At 49.1% G+C, this 27,045-nt stretch overlaps 1 long non-coding RNA gene across 1 annotated transcript in view; it reads right to left on the bottom strand.

Annotated features, from left to right (window-relative positions):
- Window positions 1-21,283, bottom strand: part of LOC134935315 (uncharacterized) — a 131,349-nt gene extending 110,066 nt beyond the window's left edge. The window contains exons 1-2 of the long non-coding RNA XR_010180048.1: window positions 21,206-21,283; window positions 19,988-20,634 (exon numbers count right to left, since the gene is read on the bottom strand). This is a non-coding gene — a long non-coding RNA (uncharacterized LOC134935315). The remainder of the gene's footprint in view (window positions 1-19,987; window positions 20,635-21,205) is intronic.
- Between the last annotated feature and the right edge of the window lie 5,762 nt (window positions 21,284-27,045).

The raw sequence follows: 27,045 nt of genomic DNA, 5'->3' as shown, positions 1-27,045 counted from the left end.
GTTTGGGCTTGGGCTTATTGGGCTTGGAAGTGCGAACCTGTTTCGGGTACGCCTGACCTTTTGCTTTCCCTGAAGGACGAAAGGAGCGAAAGGATGTACTTTTAGCCTTCGGCACCGAAGGAGCAGTACTAAGTAGACATGCTGTTTTAGCAGAAGCTAAGTCAGCCACTATCTTGTTGAGGTCTTCTCCGAAAAGAATGTCTCCCTTAAAAGGGAGCACCTCCAGGGTTTTCTTAGAGTCCAGATCCACAGACCAGGACCGCAACCAGAGAATCTGGTGAGCCAATATGGAAGTAGTAGAAGCCTTGGCTGCCAGAATTCCGGCATCAGAAGCCGCCTCCTTAAAGTAATGAGAAGCTGTGACAATATACGACAGACATTGTCTGGCATGATCAGAAGCCTTTGAAGGCAGCTCCGCCTCCAACTCCTGAGTCCATGCTTCAAGAGCTTCTGCAGCCCATGTCGCTGCAATAGTGGGCCTATACACTGCACCAGTTAGGGTGTAGATCGCCTTTAAACAACCCTCCACACGTTTATCCGTCGGTTCCTTCAGCGAGGTGACGGTAGTGACCAGCAGAGCTGAGGATACCACCAGCCGCGCCACCTGCGAATCCACTGACGGGGGTGCCAATTTTTACTAAGCTCCACCGCGAGGGGGTAGCGAGCCAGCATCTTCTTGTGAGGCGTGAATTTCTTTCCTGGATTTTCCCAGGATTCCTTACGTATTTCAACGAGATGGTCAGAATGAGGTAAAACCTGTTTAACCACTTTCTGACATTTAAACCTGTCCGGTTTCTTAGGGGCAACATCAGGCACCGGTTCATCAGTAATTTGGAGACTTAGCCTGATAGCCTCCAGCAAGTCAGGGACATCCACCTGACTCCCCATCAGAAGCATCAGGGTCAGAATCTGTGGGGTCAGTATATACGCCATCCTCATCAGACGAGGTGTCTGGGACGTTGGTGGATTGTGAGGAAGTGATGGCCCCTTGGTCTTAGGCGGGCGAGGGTTAGATTTCTGTGTCGTCAGTGATTGGTTCAATTGCTGTAATTGAGCGGACAGCTGATCTGCCCATGGCGGGTTAACCGCAGGGACCATAAGCGGTTGTACCGGCACTGGAGGTCCCATAGGGGGCGAAAGTCTAGTTACTAGCATATTCAATAGCATGGTGAAAGTAGCCCAAGGTGGGTCATTTTGTACCCCCGTTGCTACGGTCCCACTGAGGGGCAAGGAACCCCCAGAACCAGAACCCTCAGCTGCTATGTTTTCCTCAAATGTGTCTGCAGCGTCACCACCACGCAATGTGGGATCAGCCCCAGCACCTTCGCCCCTTGTAGCTGACATATCTGAAAGCTCAAACCAGGCGACCCAGTACAATATCAGCAGCACAATACCTGACAAGAACCCCCTGTGCAGTGTGTTAGCACTTAGCACCAATAGGGAATTCAAGAGGTATATGGTGACTAAAAATCACAGAGAAAAATACACACTAAGTATATCCTGTGAAACACCTATATTAAATGATAAACCTGACGCACCTAGCCCCCTCAGGCTACAGAATATAGGGATAGCAATCTGAGTGAGATACACGACATGAAGGTCACGCAGCAGCTATATGCACACACACTTATACCGCATTCAGATCGCAAATGCCGGATCCCACCCGGTAAAAGAAACGTGTCCTTACCGGGTGGGATCCGGCATTTGCGCTCCTTTGCTGGCTTTCTGACCCGATAATATACCGGGTCAGTTGCCATAGCAGCGGGGGGGGAGCGCAGCAGCAGCAGGGGCAGGGGTGGAGGCGGCGCTGGGAGATGAGCTCATCTCCTGCGCCGCCTCTCCTGTGAATGGGAACCGTATCGCATCGATGTGGCTCCCATTCACACTACACCTGACCCGGTATTCAACCCGGGTATAATCCTTCTTTTATACCGGGTTGAATTACCGGGTCAGACGACCCGCTAATTCTCGGAAAGTGCTTTCACATCGCACACTGACCCGTGTCGACAAGGCAATATGCCGTGTCGACTCGATACCGGGTTATTTGTGCGATGTGAAAGGGGTATAAGTCACATTGTACAATGCTGAAATTATGACATGCAATAGAACTTCACTGGACTAGCAATACAGAGTAAAACTAAGTATAGCTATACACTCAATAGATATAACAATGCACAGTAAAGACTGGATGTATATCATAGGGCACTTGTACTCAGGGCTGCCACCACAAATTCTGGGGCCCGGGACTGACAAAATAAGCAGCCCCCCCCCCCCCCCCCCCACACACACACACACTTTTACAAAAAAATATTTTAGGCAGATATTTTGGACTATATATATATATATATATATATATATATTTATATTAAGGGAGTAAAATAAAAATGTATTAATTATACCTTATACATGTATCGAATTGTAAACAATACATCATGACAAATTGGTCTACACATATAACGTACAAACAGATTCAGTATCCGGCGCCCTCCCTCTGCCCCCACATGCAGTAAATATAGCAATAACGGAGGAGGACTTAGCATCGCCGTCTGCACTGTCAGACCAACACCTCATCATTTACCGTCACTACTATAAAGATACTGCAGCATGTGAATAGCAATGGGTCTTCTCCTTGTCTGAAAAGACTTGTTTAAAGAGGCTATTTATATGTACTAATTACATCTCCCTATATAAAAGATGCCATAAAGCACAGGTCATCACTATGTCACGCTGTACTTAGTGATGTTGTTAATATCAGCAGTAATACTACGAATACTGAATCTGTTTGTATGTTATATGTGTAGACCAGTTTGTCATGATATATTGTTTATAATTCGATATATATATATAAGGTATAATTAATACATTTTTATTTTACTATAGCGCTCCCTTGAGATATATATATATATATATATATATATATATATATATATTTCCATTCACATATTTATGTTGATACACAGGGGTATATTTACTAAGCTCCCGATTTTGACCGAGATGCCGTTTTTTCTTCAAAGTGTCATGTCGGGAATTTACTAAGCAAAAATCTCGGCAGTGATGAGGGCATTCGTAATATTTTGGAAGTCCTAGGAAAAAATCACAAATCAATACACCATCGGTCAAATACGCCTGCAATTTGGTAGAAATCGGTAATTTACTAAAAAGTGCAAATCACAAACACTGCCGACAATAGCCAAACACTGCCGTGCAGAAATACAATTCGTGAAAAAGTGCTAAAAAAAACCAGACCTGCTTTTTTATCCCGTGTTTGGATAGGCATGCACGGATCCATGAGATCCGTGCATGTTTATCAGTGGGAAGGGGATGGGAAAGTGTTATTTTTATGAGAAAAAAAATGCGTGGGGTCCCCCCTCCTAAGCAAAACCAGCCTCGGGCTCTTTGAGCCGGTCCTGGTTGCAAAAATATGGGGGGGAAAATGATAGGGGTTCCCCCATATTTAAACAACCAGCACCGGGCTCTGCACCCGGTCCTGGTTCCAAAAATACGGGGGACAAAAAGAGTAGGGGTCCCCCGTATTTCTGAAACCAGCACCGGGCTCCACTAGCCAGATACATAATGCCACAGCCGGGGGACACTTTTTATATAGGTCCCGGCGGCCCTAGCATTACATAACCAACTAGTCACCCCTGGCCGGGGTACCCTGGAGGAGTGGGGACCCCTTCAATCAAGGGGTCCCCCCCTCCAGTCACCCAAGGACAAGGGGTGAAGCCCGAGGCTGTCCCCCCCCCATCCAAGGGCTGCGGATGGGAGGCTGATAGCCGTTTTGTAAAAAAAATGAATATTGTTTTTAGTAGCAGTACTACAAGTACCAGCAAGCCTCCCCCGCAAGCTGGTACTTGGAGAACCACAAGTACCAGCATGCGGAGGAAAACCAGGCCCGCTGGTACCTGTAGTAGTACTACTACTAAAAAAATACCCCAATAAAAACATAAGACACACACCTTGAAAGTATAACTTTAATGCATACATCCACACCTCCATATACACATACTTACCTTATGTTCACACGAGGGTCGGTCCTCTTCTCCATGTAGAATCCATGGGGTACCTGTTGAAAAAATTATACTCACAAAATCCAGTGTAGAAGGCTCTTCTTGTAATCCATAGTGAGGAGGAGGCAGCGCTATGCATTCTGGGAACAGTCAAAGCTTTGAGCCTGTTGGTGCCTCGGATCAAGATCCTACTCTACACCCCTAATGTCATTACCTGTGGAGCCCAGTGTACCCCGCAGCAGAAACATTATTAGAATAATACAAAGAAGATATTTTTAATATATTCTAAGTAATTTTCATATACTTCATATAGTCAAAACTCTGGCTTATAAGTTAGTATGACAGGAAAGGCTCTGCCTCACTGCACGTCACTGGTAGATGCAGGAGCGGTCCTAGGTGCGGGCAAGCAGTGCCTGCGCCCGGGGCGCTGCGGCCTGGGGGCACGGCCGCAGTCACCTCGCAGGCACCGCCGCCTACCTGCACCCCGCTCCCTGCTCCCCGGCTGCAGCAGACGCCTTGGCCTGTGTGGGCGTCTGCTGCAGCCGGCTCCAGTGACAGACACTAGAGGTCAGGATTGACCTCTAGTGTCTGTGCGGCGCTGCTATGGGAGAGACGTCATGACGTCTCTCCCATACAGAGGAGCCGGCGGCCAGACGGAGCGGCAGCAGCAGCCGGTCGGGAAGCAGGAGCGGGGCAGTAGTAAGTATTGTTTTTTTTATTTTTGTGTGTGTGTTAACAGGGGGCACAGCAGCAGAGGCCACAACTATTGGCACAACGGGGCACAGCAGCAGAGGGCACAACGGGGCACAGCAGCAGAGGGCACAACGGGGCACAGCAGCAGAGGGCACAACTATCGGGGTCACAGCAGCAGAGGGCACAACAGGGGTCACAGCAGCAGAGGGCACAACAGGGGGCACAGCAGCAGAAGGCACAACCATTGGGGGCACAGCAGCAGAGGGCACAACTATTGGGGGCACAGCTACAGGGGGCACAGCAGCAGAGGGCACAACTACTGGGGACACAGCAACAAGGGACACAGCAGCAGAGGACACAGCTATTGGGGGCACAGCAGCAGAGGGCACAACTACTGGGGGCAAAGCAACTGGGGGCACAACTACTGGGGCAAATCTACTGGGGGCAAAGCAACAGGGCACAGCAACAGAGGGCACTACTAATGGGGCAAAGCAACAGAGGGCACAGCAGCAGAGGGCACAACAGGGGGGCACAGCAGCAGAGGGCACAACTACTGGGGGCAAAGCGACAGGGGACACAACTACTGGGGGCAAAGCAACAGGGGGCACAGCAACAGAGGGCACAGCTACAGGGGACAAATCTACTGGGGGCAAATCAACTGGAGGGCACAACTACTTGGGGCAAATCTGGGGGCATAACTGTGGCCACGCCTCTCCCCTATGAAGCCACGCCCCTACTTTTTGAAACGCCCGGGAGGGGGGGGGGGGGCAGTGGAAACTTTCGCACTGGGCGCCACAAGGTGTAGAACCGGCCCTGGGTAGATGGTACCTTGCAGTAGAGGTGGCAGCTCTAGTGGACTTCCCCTCTTCTAGCAAGTAACAGCTCCCAGCTTTTCCTTCTCAGACTACAGCAGAGAAGTTAGGCCCATCCACAGTAAAATGACTTAAAGTGATAACTTTGATAAGCAGTTAATCTGGTACTTGGGCAGTTTACATTGGCCCTCATTCCGAGTTGTTCGCTCGCAAGCTGCTTTTAGCAGCTTTGCACACGCTAAGCCGCCGCCTACTGGGAGTGAATCTTAGCTTATCAAAATTGCGAACGAAAGATTCGCAATATTGCGAAAAGACTTCTCTGTGCAGTTTCTGAGTAGCTCGAGACCTACTCTTCCAGTGCGATCAGTTCAGTGCTTGTCGTTCCTGGTTTGACGTCACAAACACACCCAGCGTTCGCCCAGACACTCCTCCGTTTCTCCAGCCACTCCCGCGTTTTTCCCAGAAACGGTAGCGTTTTTTCACACACTCCCATAAAACGGCCAGTTTCCGCCCAGAAACACCCACTTCCTGTCAATCACACTCCGATCTCCAGTACGAAGAAAAAACCTTGTAATGCCGTGAGTAAAATACCAATCTTCATAGCAAATTTACTTGGCGCAGTCCGAACATTGCGCATGCGCAGTTAGTGGAAAATCGCTGCGATGCGAAGAAAATTACCGAGCGAACAACTCGGAATGAGGGCCATTGTATTTAAATTTACTGTGCAGCTGAATGGCAGATGTTGTTCTCTGTTATCAGCCAGTTCAGGTTGACCATTGCTACTTGTCCTTTTCAGAATCAAGTTCGAACTACTCTTAAGGCCCATATAGACGGGCCGATGCAGGAGAGATGTGTGCTGAGCGAACCGCTCAGCACACATCTCTCCCGGCGCTCTCCCGGTGCTGAGCGTGCGGGGGGAGACGGGGGGACCGCTCACTTCACCCAGCGGGTGAAGTGAGCGACCCGCTAGATTGGCCTGCATGCAGGCCAATCTAGCAGCAGCGATAGCGATGCGCGGGGCTGCGCATCGCTATCGCTGTAGGGGGTACACACGGAGCGATAGTGCTGAAATTCTAAGCAATCTAGTCAGATTGCTTAGAATATCGCTCTGTGAGTACCCCCCTTTACTCCCCTACAAAGCCCTAGATCCACTCTGACTGTTTGCATCTGCCAAAGGGGGTAATTCCGAGTTGATCGCTAGCTGCATTCGTTCGCTGTGCAGCGATGAGGCAAAAAAAATGGCACTTCTGGGCATGCATATGCGGCACAATGCGCACGCGCGACGTACTATTACAACGAACGAAGTAGTTTCACATAGGGTCTAGCGAAGTTTTTCAGTCGCACTGCTGGCCGTAGAGTGATTGACATGAAGTGGGCGTTTCTGGGTGTCAACTGACCGTTTTCAGGGAGTGATCGAAAAAACGCAGGAGTGCCAGGAAAAACGCAGGCATGGCTGGCCGAATGCAGGGAGTGTTTGTGACGTCAAAACAGGAACTGAACAGTCTGAAGTGATCGCAAGCGCTGAGTAGGTTTGGAGCTACTCAGAAACTGCACAAAAAAACGTTGTAACTGCTCTGCGATCCTTTTGTTCGCACTTCTGCTAAGCTAAAATACACTCCCAGTGGAAGGCGGCATAGCGTTTGCACGGCTGCTAAAAACTGCTAGCGAGCGAACAACTCGGAATGACCCCCAATATCTCCTGTAAAATGCAAGCTCATGTGAGCAGCGCCATCTCTCCTTGTGTCTCCTCTTCTTATGTCATTTTCTGGTAGTAACTGGGACGTGCAGCCAGGGGAGGCAGTGCCTCCCCTGTCATAATAATTAGAATAATGCACAGAAGATATTTCTAACACATATAAAGTGTCATAAATATCTCCTTTGTATTATGCTAATCATTATTGCTGCGAAAATACAGTCACATCTAGATGGGAGGCAGCGAGAGCGCTGCCTCCCACTGATTATAGTAAAGTGTGTTTTGCTGCATGAGTATTATTAATGGCTGTCTGGTGTCCTCTGTAGCCTGCTGTCTTCCTGGTGGCACTTTTAAGTGCTTAATAAAAGTTTACTTTATTTTAATTATAGTACATATATATCCATGTGCATACATATATACACACATGTATATACATACACACAAACACACACACACACACACACACACACACACACACACACACACACACACACACACATATATATATACACATGTGTATATACGTGTACTGTATGTATGTATGTATATATATATATAGATATATATGTATACATGTTTAATATGCTATGTGTATATGTGTATATATATATATATATATATATATATATATAGGTGTATATACGGTATATATATGTGTGTAGCTATATATATATATACACACAGACACACTAGTTTTACGGACCCAGCATATACTGGGTCACCTCAGTCCCCACCCCCGTGCTTGGCTCCACCCAGTTCTGGAAACCCCCCCATGCAAATCCTGCGTTTGCCACTGAGGGGGCGGGGCCAAGGAGCTGGCACTAAAAAGCCCATTGAAAATATGAGGAGAAGCGGCACTAGTACATCTGCCTCATTGATGGGATCGCGCTTTCAACCCACGATTAGGCACGTCCCTGTCAGTGAGGCAGATGTTATTGGACAGTGCTAACAGTGGCGGACTGCTAGCTGATCCCTTGGCCGGCCATGTTCACTTACTACTCACCGCTCTTCACCCCGGAGCCTGTGACACAGGGGTTCGAGGTGCCGCCGGACCTGCAGCTGCTTGGATGTCCTCCCCTCCAGCTCCGCAGACATGGCCCCATCTCCTCGCCAGCCAAAGATCGCTCCCTGCAGCTGCTGCGGGGGGAAGGGTTGCCGGCTGCCGTGGGGGAATAAAACGCTGCTGGGGGAGAGAGAGAGGGGGGGGGGGGTTGCCGGCTGCTGGGGGGGGGGGGCAGAGAGGGGGGCTGCCAACTGCTGCAGGAGGGTAGAGAGGGGGTTGCCGGCTGCTGCAGGGGGGCAAAGGATTTCCGGCTGCTGTGGGGGAAAGAGCCGCTGTTGCGGGAGTAGGGTTGCCGGCCGCTGAAGGGGGGACGGGGGGGGGGGCACGGGGGGGCAGAGAGGGGGGTTTCAGCTGCTGCAGGGGGGAGAGAAAGGAGAATTTCCGGCTGCTGCAGGGGGGCAGAGAGGGTGGTTGCCCGCTGCTGCAGGAGAGGAGAGAGAAGAGAGTTGCCGGCTGCTGCTGTAGGGGAGAGGGGGGGGGGTTGCAAGCTGCTGCTGGGGGGGGGAGAGAGAGAGAGGAGAGTTGCCGGCTACTGCGGGGGGGGTGGAGAAGGGTTGCCGGCTACTGTGGCGGGGGGGGAGAGATCCAGATTGAGTGGCCGATCCAGATAAGTATACACATTCGCTGTGTCGGTCAGGAAACCCAGCTGGACAGGCATTTGAATTTGCCCACCCAGCTGTGATGTCGGCCCTGCCGTAGCAAGTATATGGGAAGTCGGAGGACCACCAGTACACACAGCCAGCTGCGCCGATATATCTGAAGATAGATCAGCCATCGCTGGGGGCTATCCTATTAGCTCAGATGTGGTAGTCTCCTCCCCCCATGCCGGCACTTATAGCGGATTATGCTTTAGGTGCCTCAGGCACCTAGAGCATAATCCGCAATAAGCGGTCTACCAGATCCCATGTGTTTTCGCGCAATTGCAGTTCCGTTTTCGGCTGATGAAAATGGTATATTATAGGTTACCGTGATAATGACCATCAGTCATTGGGCCTAATTCAGATCTGTTCGCTAGCTAGCATTTTTCGCTGCGCAGCGATCAGGTAACTACTGCGCATGCATATGCACTGCAATGTGCAGGTGCGCCATACGGTTACAAAGCGGATCGTTGTTGTGCACTGGTTCTAGTGAAGAAACCATTCGCACAGCCGTTCGCAAGGAGATTGACATTAAGAGGGCGTTTGTGGGTGGCAACTGACCATTTTCTGGGAGTGGTTGGAAAAACGCAGGCGTGTCAAAGCATTTGCAGGGCGGGTGTCTGACGTCAATTCCGGGCTCGAACAGGCTGAAGTGATCGCAGAGACTGAGTAAGGTCAGAGCTACTCAGAAACTGCACAAGCTGTTTTTGTACTGCTCGGCTGCACATGCGTTCGCACAATTGCAAAGCTAAAATACACTCGCCTATAGGCGGCGTCTATCTGTTCGCAGTGCTGCAAAAAATAGCTAGCGAGCGATCAGATCTGAATTAGGCTCATTGATCGCGATATCCTGATGTTTGCAACAATTTAAAGCAATGTAATGAGTTACCAACCTGCTTAGTGCACTTTTTATTTGCCAGTTAATGAACATGTATGGTGCAGCAAAGTGGACATTTTCAGACCTTCCTTCTAGGACTTGAGTCTGCTTGAGTGCTGCCTGCATACTTTCACACTTTTGTTCGGCATTCTTCAGGGACATGTTGTCCAGACAAATTTCCTTGTTAAGTATGTGTTGTGCGCATATATGTCTTGCATTACTATGTGAAACAGACATTCAATACATTTCATTCTAGAAATGTCATTTCACTGTCTGAAACTATTCAAGATAGGAATATGTAAACTAGTAGCATCTGAGATTTCATGTAGCTAATAATAATTATTACTCAATTAGGGGTGTACTGTATGTACTAAGCATCAGAGAGATATAAAGTGGACAGAGATAAATTACCAACCAACCAGCTCCTGTCATTTTTCAAACACAACCTGTACCATGACAGCTAGGAGCTAATTGGTTAGCACCACAGGCGTATCTATAATGGGTGCAGTGTGTGCGGTGCACCGGGCCCCTGAGTCCAGAGGGTGCCCACACCGCACACACTGCGCCCATTTCTTCAATACTCACCTTTCCGGCATCCATCGGTGACCGTGTGTGGGCCCCCTCCTCTCCTGTAGCCGTCACCGCCGCTGTTAGTGCACTGAGCACTAGAGACTCTGGCACAGTGCCAGAGTCTACAGCGCATGTGCAGGACTCCGGAAAGATGTCTCGGTGGCCATTTTTTGGAGTCCTGCATATGCACTGTAGACTCTGGCACTGTACCAGAGTCTTAGCGCTGACAGCGGCGGTTACGGCTACAGGAGAGGAGGGGGCCCACACACGGAGTCTGCACACGGGTCCCCTCCTCTCTAGAAACGCAGCTGTTTAGCACTTTGGAGGTCATTCCGAGTTGATCGCTCACAAGCAGTTTTTAGCAGCCGTGCAAACGCATTGTCGCCGCCCACCGGGGAGTGTATTTTTGCTTTGCAGTAGTGCGAACGCTTGTGCAGCAGAGTGCCTGCAAAATCATTTTGTGCAAAACAAGACCAGCCCTGGACTTACTCTTCCTGTGCGTTGATTTCTAATGTTGGAGGGTTGGCTTTTGACGTCACACACCCGCTCAGCATTCACCCAGCCATGCCTGCATTTTCCCTGACACGCCTGCATTTTTCTAAGCATTCCCTAAAAACGGTCGGTTGACACCCAGAAACGTCCACTATATGTCAATCTTCCTGCGTTGTGCCGTGCAACTGAAAGCTTCGCTTGAACCTGTGCAAAACCACAAAGGATTTTGTACCTGTACGTCGCACGTGCACATTGCGGTGCATACACATGCGCAGTAATGACGATTATAGCCTGATCGCTGTGCTGCGAACAACGGCAGCTAGCGATCAACTCAGAATGACCCCCTTTATCTCTCTCCAATGCCTAGTAAATACAAAGTAACTTTTACTCTAACTTTGTACATTAATGTCACCTAGGAGACTGTAGGTCAATTCTTAAGGCCCATATAGACGGGCCGATGTGGAAGCGATGTGTGCTGAGCGTGCGGGGGGAGACGGGTCGGGGAGGGGGGGGCGCTCATTTCACCCAGCGGGGGAAGTGAGCGACCCGCTAGATTGACCTGCATGCAGGCCAATCTAGCACCAGCGATAGCGATGCGCAGCTATCGCTGTGGGGAGTACACACGGAGCGATAATGCTTGAATTCTAAGCAATCTAGTCAGATTGCTTAGAATATCGCTCCGTGAGTAGTAGTACCCCCCTTTACTTCCTATGGGGTATATGCAAATTGCGGTCGAATTCCCGAAAATGTTGAAAAACTGGACTTTTTCGCACAAAAAAAAAAATTCGACAATGCAATTCAGTACTTTTCGTCAAAAAAACGGACTTTTCAAATTCGACTTTTTGAAATTCGACATTTGACAAATTCAACATTTCTGCAATGGTACAAATGCGGCTTTTCGACAAAAGTATATTCAATTGAAGAATGTAAATTCGACAACAGTGCTTTTTGACAGTAAATTCGTCATTTTCAATACGCCTCACTTTGCTGGCGGAATGTAATAAAAATGTTAAAAAACATGTTTTTTTTGTGTTTTTTTTTTATTGCTAATAGCATATCTATTTATATTAGAAGGGATTAGGTACTTGGTTTGTCTATTTAGGAGGCACAAGTATTATTTATATATTTTTTCAAATATATATACAGGTTGAGTATCCCATATCCAAATATTCCGAAATACGGAATATTCCGAAATACGGACTTTTTTGAGTGAAAGTGAGATAGTGAAACCTTTGTTTTCTGATGGTTCAATGTACACAAACTTTGTTTAATACACAAAGTTATTAAAAATATTGTATTAAATGACCTTCAGGCTGTGTGTATAAGGTGTATATGAAACATAAATGAATTGTGTGAATGTACACACACTTTGTTTAATGCACAAAGTTATAAAAAATATTGTATAAAATTACCTTCAGGCTGTGTGTATAAGGTGTATATGTAACATAAATGCATTCTGTGCTTATATTTAGGTCCCATCACCATGATATCTCATTATGGTATGCAATTATTCCAAAATACGGAAAAATCCCATATCCAAAATACTTCTGGTCCCAAGCATTTTGGATAAGGGAGACTCAACCTGTATATTTTTTTTTTTAATGAATGGGTTAAAAACCCGAAAAAAAAATTGTGTGGGGTCCCCCCTCCTAAGCATAACCAGCCTCGGGCTCTTTGAGCCGGTCCTGGTTGCCAAAATACGGGGAAAAAAATGACAGGGGATCCCCCGTATTTTAACAACCAGCACCGGGCTCTGCGCCTGGTGCAAAAAATACGGGGGACAAAAAGAGTAGGGGTCCCCCGTATTTTTTGTACCAGCACCGGGCTCCACTAGCTGGACAGATAATGCCACAGCCGGGGGACACTTTTATACCGCTCCCTGCGGCCGTGGCATTAAATACCCAACTAGTCACCCCTGGCCGGGGTACCCTGGAGGAGTGGGGACCCCTTCAATCAAGGGGTCCCCCCCCAGCCACCCAAGGGCCAGGGGTGAAGCCCGAGGCTGTCCCCCCCATCCAAGGGCTGCGGATGGGGGGCTGATAGCCTTGAGTAAAATGAAAGAATATTGGTTTTTGCAGAAGAACTACAAGTCCCAGCAAGCCTCCCCCGCAAGCTGGTACTTGGAGAACCACAAGTACCAGCATGTGGGGGAAACGGGCCCGCTGGTACCTGTAGTTCTACTGCAAAAAAAATACCCAAATAAAAACAGGACATGCACACCTTGAAAGTACAACTTTATTACATACATGTCGACACACACACATACTTACCTATGTTGACATGACGTTCGGTCCACTTGTCCAAGTAGAATCCACGGGGTGTACCTGAGAATAAAATTATACTCACCTAAATCCAGTGTCCTGTGACATTTGTAATCCACGTACTTAAATTACGGGGGTTCCCCTGTCATTTCCCCCCCCCGTATTTTTGCAACCAGGACCAGCTCAAAGAGCCCGAGGCTGGTTATGCTTAGGAGGGGGGACCCCACGCAATTTTTTTGGGGGTTTTTTACCGTTTTTTGTACAATCTGAAAAGTCGATTCAAAATCCGTCAATTGGTCCGTTTTTCGACAGCGGGACTGTCGAATCCGTTTTTTATTGAATATGTCGAATTCCGGCTCTCGCCGGCCGGATTTCGACGGTCGAATTGTGTCGAATTTAAAAACGGGCGAAAAATTGCCGCAATTCGCCCGGAATTGCATATACCCCTAATACCTCTTTCTCTATGTCAGATTAATTACATAGAAATATAGAATTTGACAGCAGATAAGAACCACTTGGCCCATCTAGTCTTCCATTTAAAAAAAAAAATGTTTAACTATATTTTTATCTCAAACCTTATTTGATCTTTATTTCTTTGTAAGTATATCCTTATGTCTATCCCATGCATGTTTAAATTGCTCTACTGTCTTAGCCTCTACCACCTCTGATGAGAGGCTATTCCACTTGTCCACTACCCTTTTTCCTCAAATTTCCCCTGAAACTCCCCCCCTCCAGTCTCAGTGCATGTCCTCATGTCCTATTGCTCCTCTTCATTTGGAGAATGTTTCCTTCCTGTTTATCTCCATCTACCTATAATTTGGGAGGTCTCCCCTTCCTCCTAGGATTAATGTTTTGACTATGCTGTGCAAGTGTATACTTAGTTCCTGTGCCTTTTGAATTGTTTCTATGCTGTCATTCTATGTCTTCTTAATCATTCCTTTACACAGCCTTGGTCTGGTTTTTCCCTTATGCTTTTGATGTTTTTCATATTGATAACAATACTGACATTGTGTGTATGCTTTTCCCATCATCATGTACTATATGTAACTTGTTTATTCTGAACTACTGTTGTTCTAAAATTCTGAATAAACATTGAAAGTTTAGTATGATATAACCTTATATCATATAGCCTTATAGAAAAGCAATGTTTGCAAGTACCTGTATAGATAATCCTACCAGGGCCAGACCTATGTTATAATAATCTATTGTATTCTTTCAGTGTACTGTCATTTTTTTTATCTGTCAGTAAAAATAAGAATTTACTTACCGATAATTCTATTTCTCGTAGTCCGTAGTGGTCGCTGGGGACTCCGTCAGGACCAAGGGGAATAGCGGCTCCGCAGGAGACAGGGCACAAAAGTAAAAGCTTTAGGATCAGGTGGTGTGCACTGGCTCCTCCCCCCATGACCCCCCTCCAAGCCTCAGTTAGGATACTGTGCCCGGACGAGCGTACACAATAAGGAAGGATTTTGAATCCCGGGTAAGACTCATACCAGCCACACCAATCACACTGTACAACCTGTGATCTGAACCCAGTTAACAGCAAGATAACAGCGGAGCCTCTGAAAAGATGGCTCACAACAATAATAACCCGATTTTTGTAACAATAACTATGTACAAGTATTGCAGACAATCCGCACTTGGGATGGGCGCCCAGCATCCACTACGGACTACGAGAAATAGAATTATCGGTAAGTAAATTCTTATTTTCTCTGACGTCCTAAGTGGATGCTGGGGACTCCGTCAGGACCATGGGGATTATACCAAAGCTCCCAAACGGGCGGGAGAGTGCGGATGACTCTGCAGCACCGAATGAGAGAACTCCAGGTCCTCCTCAGCCAGGGTGTGCCCCTGACCAAGTAGCAGCTCGGCAAAGTTGTAAAGCCGAGACCCCTCGGGCAGCCGCCCAAGATGAGCCCACCTTCCTTGTGGAATAGGCATTTACATATTTTGGCTGTGGCAGGCCTGCCACAGAATGTGCAAGCTGAATTGTACTACACATCCAACTAGCAATCGTCTGCTTAGAAGCAAGAGCACCCAGTTTTTTGGGTGCCTACAGGATAACAGCAAGTCAGTTTTCCTGACTCCAGCCGTCCTGGAAACCTATATTTTCAGGGCCCTGACAACATCTAGCAACTTGGAGTCCTCCAAGTCCCTAGTAGCCGCAGGTACCACAATAAGCTGGTGCAGGTGAAACGCTGACACCACCTTAGGGAGAAACTGGGGACGAGTCCGCAGCTCTGCCCTGTCCGAATGGACAATCAGATATGGGCTTTGTGAGACAAAGCCGCCAATTCTGACACTCGCCTGGCCGAGGCCAGGGCCAACAGCATGGTCACTTTCCATGTGAGATATTTCAAATCCACAGACTTGAGCGGTTTAAACCAATGTGATTTGAGGAATCCCAGAACTACGTTGAGATCCCACAGTGCCACTGGAGGCACAAAAGGGGGTTGTATATGCAGTACTCCCTTGACAAACTTCTGGACTTCAGGAACTGAAGCCAATTTTTTCTGGAAGAAAATTGACAGGGCCGAAATTTGAACCTTAATGGACCCCAATTTGAGGCCCATAGACACTCCTGTTTGCAGGAAATGCAGGAATCGACCGAGTTGAAATTTCTTCGTGGGGCCTTCCTGGCCTCACACCACGCAACATATTTTCGCCACATGTGGTGATAATGTTGTGCGGTCACCTCCTTCCTGGCTTTGACCAGGGTAGGAATGACCTCTTCCGGAATGCCTTTTTCCCTTAGGATCCGGCGTTCCACCGCCATGCCGTCAAACGCAGCCGCGGTAAGTCTTGGAACAGACATGGTACTTGCTGAAGCAAGTCCCTTCTTAGCGGCAGAGGCCATGAGTCCTCTGTGAGCATTTCTTGAAGTTCCGGGTACCAAGTCCTTCTTGGCCAATCCGGAGCCACGAGTATAGTTCTTACTCCTCTACGTCTTCTAATTCTCAGTACCTTGGGTATGAGAAGCAGAGGAGGGAACACATACACCGACTGGTACACCCACGGTGTTACCAGAACGTCCACAGCTATTGCCTGAGGGTCTCTTGACCTGGCGCAATACCTGTCCAGTTTTTTGTTCAGGCGGGACGCCATCATGTCCACCTTTGGTCTTTCCCAACGGTTCACAATCATGTGGAAGACTTCCCGATGAAGTCCCCACTCTCCCGGGTGGAGGTCGTGCCTGCTGAGGAAGTCTGCTTCCCAGTTGTCCACTCCCGGAATGAACACTGCTGACAGTGTTATCACATGATTTTCTGCCCAGCGAAGAATCCTTGCAGTTTCTGCCATTGCCCTCCTGCTTCTTGTGCCGCCCTGTCTGTTTACGTGGGCGACTGCCGTGATGTTGTCCCACTGGATCAATACCGGCTGACCTTGAAGCAGAGGTCTTGCTAAGCTTAGAGCATTGTAAATTGCCCTTAGCTCCAGTATATTTATGTGGAGAGAAGTCTCCAGACTATATCACACTCCCTGGAAATTTTTTCCCTGTGTGACTGCTCCCCAGCCTCTCAGGCTGGCATCCGTGGTCACCAGGACCCAGTCCTGAATGCCGAATCTGCGGCCCTTTAATAGATGAGCACTCTGCAGCCACCGCAGAAGAAACACCCTTGTCCTTGGAGACAGGGTTATCCGCTGATGCATCTGAAGATGCGATCCGGACCATTTTTCCAGCAGATCCCACTGAAAAGTTCTTGCGTGAAATCTGCCGAATGGAATCGCTTCGTAAGAAGCCACCATTTTTCCCAGGACCCTTGTGCAATGATGCACTGACACTTTTCCTGGTTTTAGGAGGTTCCTGACTAGCTCGGATAACTCCCTGGCTTTCTTCTCCGGGAGAAACACCCTTTTCTGGACTGTGTCCAGAATCATCCCTAGGAACAGCAGACGTGTCGTCGGAAACAGCTGCGATTTTGGAATATTTAGAATCCACCCGTGCTGTCGTAGAACTACTTGAGATAGTGCTACTCCGACCTCCAACTGTTCTCTGGACCTTGCCCTTATCAGGAGATCGTCCATTTTCTTTGAAGAAGAATCATCATTTCGGCCATTACCTTGGTAAAGACCCGGGGTGCCGTGGACAATCCAAACGGCAGCGTCTGAAACTGATAGTGACAGTTCTGTACCACGAACCTGAGGTACCCTTGGTGAGAAGGGCAAATTTGGACATGGAGGTAAGCATCCCTGATGTCCAGGGACACCATATAGTCCCCTTCTTCCTGGTTCGCTATCACTGCTCTGAGTGACTCCATCTTGATTTGAACCTTTGTATGTAAGTGTTCAAATATTTCAGATTTAGAATAGGTCTCACCGAGCCGTCTGGCTTCAGTACCACAATATAGTGTGGAATAATACCCCTTTCCTTGTTGTAGGAGGGGTACTTTGATTATCCCCTGCTGGGAATACAGCTTGTGAATTGTTTCCAATACTGCCTCCCTGTCTCGAGGGAGACGTTGGTAAAGCAGACTTCAGGAACCTGCGAGGGGGAGACGTCTCGAATTTCCAATCTGTACCCCTGGGATACTACTTGTAGGCTCCAGGGGTCCACTTGCGAGTGAGCCCACTGCGTGCTGAAACTCTTGAGACGACCCCCCACCGCACCTGAGTCCGCTTGTACGGCCCCAGCGTCATGCTGAGGACTTGGTAGAAGCGGTGGAGGGCTTCTGTTCCTGGGAATGGGCTGCCTACTGCAGTCTTCTTCCCTTTCCTCTATCCCTGGGCAGATATGACTGGCCTTTTGCCCGCTTGCCCTTATGGGGACGAAAGGACTGAGGCTGAAAAGACGGTGTCTTTTTCTGCTGAGATGTGACTTGGGGTAAAAAAGGTGGATTTTCCAGCTGTTGTCGTGGCCACCAGGTCCAATGGACCGACCCCAAATAACTCCTCCCCTTTATACGGCAATACTTCCATGTGCCGTTTGGAATCTGCATCACCTGACCACTGTCGTGTCCATAAACATCTTCTGGCAGATATGGACATCGCACTTACTCTTGATGCCAGAGTGCAAATATTCCTCTGTGCATCTCGCATATATAGAAATGCATCCTTTAAATGCTCTATAGTCAATAAAATACTGTCCCTGTCAAGGGTATCAATATTTTCAGTCAGGGAATCCGACCAAGCCACCCCAGCGCTGCACATCCAGGCTGAGGCGATCGCTGGTCGCAGTATAACACCAGTATGTGTGTATATACTTTTTAAGATATTTTCCAGCCTCCTATCAGCTGGCTCCTTGAGGGCGGCCGTATCTGGAGACGGTAATGCCACTTGTGATAAGCGTGTGAGCGCCTTATCCACCCTAAGGGGTGTTTCCCAACGCGCCCTAACTTCTGGCGGGAAAAGGTATACCGCCAATAATTTTCTATCGGGGGAAACCCACGCATCATCACACACTTCATTTAATTTATCTGATTCAGGAAAAACTACAGGTAGTTTTTTCACACCCCACATAATACCCTTTTTTGTGGTACTTGTAGTATCAGAAATATGTAACACCTCCTTCATTGCCCTTAACATGTAACGTGTGGCCCTAAAGGAAAATACGTTTGTTTCTTCACCGTCGACACTGGAGTCAGTGTTCGTGTCTGTGTCTGTGTCGACCGACTGAGGTAAATGGGCGTTTTAAAGCCCCTGACGGTGTTTGAGACGCCTGGACAGGTACTAATTGGTTTGCCGGCCGTCTCATGTCGTCAACCGACCTTGCAGCGTGTTGACATTATCACGTAATTCCCTAAATAAGCCATCCATTCCGGTGTCGACTCCCTAGAGAGTGACATCACCATTACAGGCAATTGCTCCGCCTCCTCACCAACATCGTCCTCATACATGTCGACACACGTACCGACACACAGCACACACACAGGGAATGCTCTGATAGAGGACAGGACCCCACTAGCCCTTTGGGGAGACAGAGGGAGAGTTTGCCAGCACACACCAAAACGCTATAATTATACAGGGACAACCTTTATATAAGTGTTTTCCCTTATAGCATCTTAATATATAATCATATCGCCAAATAAGTGCCCCCCCTCTCTGTTTTAACCCTGTTTCTGTAGTGCAGTGCAGGGGAGAGCCTGGGAGCCTTCCCACCAGCAGTTCTGTGAGGGAAAATGGCGCTGTGTGCTGAGGAGAATAGGCCCCGCCCCCTTTTCGGCGGGCTTCTTCTCCCGTTTTTCTGACAACCTGGCAGGGGTTAAATACATCCATATAGCCCCAGAGGCTATATGTGATGTATTTTTAGCCAGTATAGGTACTTTCATTGCTGCCCAGGGCGCCCCCTCCAGCGCCCTGCACCCTCAGTGACCGTTGGTGTGAAGTGTGCTGAGAGCAATGGCGCACAGCTGCAGTGCTGTGCGCTACCTCATGAAGACTGAGAAGTCTTCAGCCGCCGATTTCTGGACCACTTCTCTCTTCAGCATCTGCAAGGGGGTCGGCGGCGCGGCTCCGGTGACCCATCCAGGCTGTACCTGTGATCGTCCCTCTGGAGCTAGTGTCCAGTAGCCTAAGAAGCCAATCCATCCTGCACGCAGGTGAGTTCACTTCTTCTCCCCTAAGTCCCTCGTTGCAGTGAGCCTGTTGCCAGCAGGACTCACTGAAAATAAAAAACCTAATAAAACTTTTACTCTAAGCAGCTCTTTAGGAGAGTCACCTAGATTGCACCCTTCTCGGCCGGGCACAAAAACCTAACTGAGGCTTGGAGGGGGGTCATGGGGGAGGAGCCAGTGCACACCACCTGATCCTAAAGCTTTTACTTTTGTGCCCTGTCTCCTGCGGAGCCGCTATTCCCCTTGGTCCTGACGGAGTCCCCAGCATCCACTTAGGACGTCAGAGAAAGCTATTTTAAAATATCTTTTCTGAAGGAATAAGCTTACCGCTATATACTTTTGATGTTTAGATTGGGTCCTCTGCTTATGTTTGGTGTCCTTCAGATATGATGTGAAAAAATGTCCAGGTCGTAGCACCTTGTGCGGCACACAGGACAAATGCTGTTAATCTGTAGCCATTGTGTCAGACAACGGAAATTCCAACTTCAATGTCATTCATGCAGATGGTACAGTGCTCTACGTCCTCTCCTTCTGCAACAGTGCGTCTTCTGTAGGTGGGAATACTGGGCAGAATGGGCCTCAGGATGTTCTCCAGGCTCAGTAGTGCTTCCCTAGTGCAGCTACCTGGTTTTCACTGGCACTGGGCTCATTTCTTCCTCTTTTGGATGATGGCCTAGCTCTTCCTCTTACCGATGATGGTCCAGCTCTTTCTCTTCCAAATGATGGTGTCATTCTTCCTGATGATGAACCAGCTCTTCCTCTTCCAGATGATGATGCAGCTGTTCCTCTTCCTGATGACAGCTCTTCCTCTTCCAGATGATGATGCAGCTGTTCCTCTTCCTGGTGATGGTCCACCATTGGATGATCTGTGGCGTCCTGACCTCAGCCATGTCTCATTGATGTTATGATTTTTTCCTCCATTTCCAAGCAGCTGGGCTAACTACCTTTTGGCTCATTGTAGCTGGTGACAGTAGCTATAAAAAAAAACAAAGAGAGTAAGAATCACAGATGTGATTGTGCGCTCAGATCCGGTCACTGGTGATCGCTGGCAGCAAATTCTAGGGAGCAAAAATGATCCCTCTTGGGAGGCTCTTTCTCATGCATCAGCAGCAGCTTCAACTCACAAAATGCCAGAGATATTGCTGTGCACTGGGGTTTTATGCCATGGAGAATTCATGTGTGGCATGCGGGCGGCAGTTGATGATGGCAGTTGCTGATAGCCGTGCTTCACATCAACAGCATCTTCCCACTGATATTACACAGTGATACAAATGGGAAATTAGTGGGAAATGACATGTTAGTGCTAAGGAGTCCTTACACCAAGAACAGGGTGATTTGGGGCATCTACTGAAATCATCTAAGGTCTGCTGCTGTGCCCAGTGAGTCCAACTGTCACTGCTGCTGCCATCCCTACTCCTCCATTGGTTATCTCTGTGGCTTCTGTCATGACAGCTGCCAACATCATAACATTATATGGGAGATAAACTGTATATATGTGTGTGTGTGTTCCCCATATTATATATTAGCGCAGAAAAGTAATATTACCCTGTGCAGAGTTAATCCAATATGCATGATAGTAGAATAATCTTTCACGCAGCATTCCTCCATTGACATTCTCCACTCCTCAATGTAACAACAGTATCTGCATAAGAATATAAAAAAGGGGGCACATGGTAATGAAGTATGATTACATCAAATTTAATGAACAACAGAAATGAACATACTTTGAATTAACAACAACTCACATATCATAGATTACCTGGCTTGAATCCCCTGCATTTTTAGTACCCCACTCACTGCTTATAACCTGTATACAACTATACACCTGGTCATCGGTCCGATATGTACTACTCAAAGCAGCTAGTTCTATGCCTTCTGACCTTGTAACATCAGCCCTTATGGTGTCATTAATTCCCCTTTCCTCAGGACCACTTATTTCAGGTAATTGTTTTTATTTGAATTATATGGTCCCGGGGAAAGAACAAGTAAGCCTCCTGTACATTGACCTTAACCTTGCATTAGTATTGTATCCAGAGATAAAATAATACCCGTCCCCAGCATTTTCATAGAGTTGGGATCCCGATGTCGGTCATGTGACTGCCAGCATCCAAACCACCGGCATCCCGTATCACACCCCATATAACAAACAATACAAACACTGAAGTGGTGCCTATAGTGTTGTAAGTCTTGTACTCCTTCATTGGGCAAAATTGGCATATAATGGGGGTCATTCAGTTGCAGTTGGAGTTGACGTTGTTGCTGCTTACATAGAAGAAACAGCGATAGCACTTATATGTTAACGCAGCAGGAGGCGTCACGACTCCTGCATGCATTACTGATCCGAGCTGTATTCTAGGATGCAGTATCAGATCCTCTCTGACACCATCATCCAGCTGCCTGACCCGTGGGGGTCACACAAACCAGCCGCCACAGCTGCAACCTAGAGGCCAGGAAATCTCCATCCTCTGAGATCCTGGCCTCTTCCCTCCCCATTTTGGCCAAATTACTTGCCTTGCTGCATGACCCACGTTCTCAGGTGTAGTATGTTATGCCGGCGGCCGGGATCCCGGCGGCCAGCATACCGGCGCCGGGATCCCGACCACCAGCATACCGACAGATGGGCGAACGCAAATGAGCCACTAGTTGTCGGTATGCTGGGTATCGGGATTCCGGCGCCGGTATACTGAGCGCCGGGATCCCAACAGCCGGCATACTGAATACCACCCACGTTCTTGTGAGATGCAGCTCATGTACAGATGTCCTGACATTTTTCCTTTACAATATTTTGGTATAATTCAGAATTCATTGTCCCATCAATGATGGCAAGTCATCCTGGGCCAGGTGCAGCAAAACAGGCCCAAACCACCACCCCTGTATTCAGGGGCGGATTGGGAACAAAAAGCGGCCCTGGAAAAATTTGTACTAGTGGCCCCACACGGGCAGCACCAGAGGTGTAAGGTCTAGTCATGGGCCATGGCAGCAGCACCCTCCCCCCAAGACTTTCCAGATAGTGGGGATGTCCAGCATCAGGGGGAAGTTAAAAGGAAATAAAATAAAATGTTATGAGCACATTATATGATACACCTTCAGAATTTAGGAAACTATATAAATCTTTAGAAAGATGTATTTTCTTGCTTATTATACCAACAGTATTCCAATCACTATTCACTCAATCTTATATGTTAGCCAAGCAGGGAGACAGAGCATACACTAGATCATCTGCAATCACAGGCTAAGTGGCAAAGTCATTTTCATATATGCAAATTATTTAGCATCTTATTCATTATGTCTATAAAATGGACCACAAGTCCTCAAACAAAACAGGCCCCGCGGGTGCGTTGGCCCACCGGGAATCTTCCCTGTAAACCCTATGGCCAATCCGCCTCTGCCTGTATTTCACAGATAGTATAAAGGTTTTTATGCTGGAATGCAGTGTTCTCCTTTCTTCAAACACCGCTCCAGCTACTCCTCACATACCAGTGGCGTAACTACTGCCCCCGCAGTCCTCGCGGTGGCTTGGGGGCGAGGGGCTGCGGGGGCGCCACTGATTTAGAACAGATTGACATGCGGACGAGCGTCCGCATGTCAATCTGCGATCTCCTCTCCGGCTCTCCCTCCCTGCGGTGCCTGCTCCCCCGCCCCCCCCCCCCTATGTGTTGGAGGGACACGAGCGCATCGCGCGTCTCTCCTGTGTCCCTCCTGGCTCTCCCCCGGCCGGTCTAAGGAAGCAAGTGCCGTTCGTGAGCTCTGATTGGCTCACGAACGGCACATCCTTTATTAGACCAGCCGGGGGAGAGCCAGGAGGGACACAGGAGAGACGCGCGATGCGCTCGTGTCCCTCCAACACACAGGGGGGGGGGGCCGGGGGAGCAGGCACTGGGGCATATACCCGGCACTGGGGACATATACCTGGCACTGGGGGGGCAGATCTGGCACTGGGGACATATACCCGGCACTGAGGGCATGTACCTGGCACTGGGGGCATATACCTGGCACTGGGGGGGCATGTACCTGGCACTGGGGGCATATACCTGGCACTGGGGGCATATACCTGGCACTGGGGGGGAAGCAGGCACTGGGGGGGGAATATCTGGCACTGGGGGCATGTACCTGGCACTGGGGGCATATACCCGGCACTGGGGGGGCATATACCCGGCACTGGGGGCATATACCTGGCACTGGGGGGGCATATACCCAGCACTGGGGGCATATACCTGGCACTGGGGGGGAAGCAGGCACTGGGGGGGAATATCTGGCACTGGGGGCATATACCTGGCACTGGGGGCATATAACTGGCACTGGGGGGGCATGTACCTGGCACTGGGGGCATATACCTGGCACTGGGGGGGAATATCTGGCACTGTGGGAGAATATCTGGCACTGGGGGGGGGCATATACCTGGCACTGGGGGAATATACCTGGCACTGGGGGGGGCATATACCTGGCACTGGGGGGGCATATACCTGGCACTGGGGGAATATACCTGGCACTGGGGGGGCATATACCCGGCACTGGGGGCATATACCTGGCACTGGGGGGGGAAGCAGGCACTGTGGGGGAATATCTGGCACTTGGTGCATATACCTGGCACTGTGGGGGAATATCTGGCACTGGGTGCATATACCTGGCACTGTGGGGGAATATCTGGCACTGGGAGCATATGTGGCACTGGGAGCACGGCCCTAGCAACAAGCACTACCCCCTAGCAACGAGCATGACACCCAGTGCATGAAACCCCTGGCAACGAGCATGACATCCTGGCACCGTGCATGGAACCAAGAGCATGAAACCCCTGGCAACGAGCAGGTAATTTAAAAGTAATTGGAAGCCTTACTGTAGAACTTAATGTTTAATGGGCATTACGGTGTGTGGCATAATGTATCACGGACATTGCAGTGTGTGTCATAATGTATCTGGCATTACGGTGTGTTGTAGACTATGGCCCTCATTCCGAGTTGATCGGTCGCAAGGCGAATTTAGCAGAGTTACACACGCTAAGCCGCCGCCTACTGGGAGTGTATCTTAGCATCTTAAAATTGCGACCGATGTATTCGCAATATTGCGATCACAAACTACTTAGCAGTTTTAGAGTAGCTCCACACTTACTCTGCCTGTGCGATCATTTCAGTGCTTGTCGTTCCTGGTTTGACGTCACAAACACACCCAGCGTTCGCCCAACCACTCCCCCGTTTCTCCGGCCACTCCTGCGTTTTTTCCGGAAACGGTAGCGTTTTCAGCCACACGCCCATAAAACGCAGTGTTTCCGCCCAGTAACACCCATTTCCTGTCAATCACATTACGATCGCCGGAGCGATGAAAAAGCCGTGAGTAAAAATACTATCTTCATAGCAAAGATACTTGGCGCAGTCGCAGTGCGAATATTGCGCATGCGCACTATGCGGAATTTCACTGCGATGCGATGAAAAATACCGAGCGAACGACTCGGAATGAGGGCCTATGTCACGGGCATTGTGGTATGTGGTATAATGTCTCAGGATCATTGTGGTGTGTGTCATACTGTGTCACAGACATTGTATGTGCTATAATGTATCAGGGGCATTGCAGTGTGTAGCATAATGTATAACGGGCATTGCGATTCCTGTCATAATGTGTCACAGGCATTACGGTGTGTGGCATAATGTGTCGGGGGCATTACGGTGTGTGGCATAATGTGTCGGGGGCATTACGGTGTGTGGCATAATGTGTAGGGGGCATTACGGTGTGTGCATATTGTGTCATGTGCATTATTGTCAGTGATCGCAAAAACGCGCTATGGCGCGTATTTTACCCAGAAACAGCCGCCCGGGACTCACATTTAGAAGATGAGCGGGTCCCACAGGACGCGCTCATCTGAATATGTGTTTGCATGTGTTAAGCCTGTCAGCGGAATGCAGGAGGTGACTGGCTGTTTCCTCGGCCAATCACCTCCTGTAGTCTCCATCCAATCACAGCCTGCAGCATCTCCCGCTTTGAATCCTGCTCCCCGCCAGCACATGAATCTGTGCTGCAGGGCTGACAGACTGGCCCCGCTCATCCGGCTCCACTGCCGCCCTGCCGCCAGCACCCTCCTCTGCGACTGGGAGTACAGCTCCGGATCTGCCCGCCGCCACCCCCCTACCCGGGACCCGCTCAACGCCCCACCGAGACCCGACAACTACCTTCCAGCAGGAGCCGGCCGGGCTGCGCAGCTCCCGCTGTAGGTAAGCAGTAGACAGTGCTGCATCACCCCACTTCACCTGGAGTAGCTGGTGCAGATGCGGGATGTCCGGGGGCTGCAAGCTCCGTGTGTGCAATGTGAGGCCGCTCAGAGTGTCAGGGCCTCACTGACACCATTTTTCTGACAGCACAGTGCAGTGAGTGCACTGGCACAAGTAGCCAGCCGGCGCCGCAGCATGAAGGAGCTATCTGTGAAATCGCAAGCAGAGGCTGGCAAGAAGGAGCTCCTCCGATCGCTTCCCCTGACGGGCTGGCCACTGCTAAATATACCAGTAATCAGTACAACTGTGCAGTGACACTGACTTTCCCATTGCACCTGGGGCTCCACTACTTTGACACAGTTGGAACTGATTATCGGTATATTTCGCAGTGGCCAGCCCGTCAGGGGAAGCGATTGGACGAGCTCCTTCTTGCCAGAGAACAGCCTCTGCTTGCGATTTCACATAGAGCTCCTCCAGGCTGCGGCTACTACAGGCGCAGGCTGGTTACTTGTGCCAGTGCACTCACTGCACTGTGCTGTCAGAAAAAATGGTGAGTGTCAGTGAGTTGCTGATGGGGGCGGTACCACTTGTGTCAAACGGCCCCTTCGTGCAACTGGAGGTGATAAGTGAGTGGTTACTGCAATGTGCCTCAGTGCTCTACCAGGCGCATTGTGTATAATAACGTGCTCTACCAGGCGCATTGTGTATAATAACGTGTTCTACCTGGCGCAATGTGTATAATAACGTGTTCTAGCTGGCGCAATGTGTATGATAACGTGCTCTACCTGGCGCAATGTGTATGATAACGTGTTCTACCTGGCGCAATGTGTATGATAACGTGTTCTACCTGGCGCAATGTGTATGATAACGTGTTCTACCTGGCGCAATGTGTATGATAACGTGCTCTACCTGGTGCAATGTGTATAATAACGTGCTCTACCATGCGCAATGTGTATGATACCGTGCTCTACCTGGCGCAATGTGTATGATAACGTGTTCTACCTGGCGCAATGTGTATGATAACGTGTTCTACCTGGCGCAATGTGTATGATAACGTGCTCTACCTAGTGCAATGTGTATAATAACGTGCTCTACCAGGCGCATTGTGTATAATAACGTGTTCTACCTAGTGCAATGTGTATTATAACGTGCTCTACCAGGCGCATTGTGTATAATAACGTGTTCTAC

This window comes from Pseudophryne corroboree, chromosome 6 (genome assembly GCF_028390025.1).
Source record: "Pseudophryne corroboree isolate aPseCor3 chromosome 6, aPseCor3.hap2, whole genome shotgun sequence".
Lineage (NCBI taxonomy): Eukaryota > Metazoa > Chordata > Amphibia > Anura > Myobatrachidae > Pseudophryne > Pseudophryne corroboree.
Note: the sequence above shows the minus strand (reverse complement) of the source record. Positions and strands in the feature narration are given on the sequence as shown.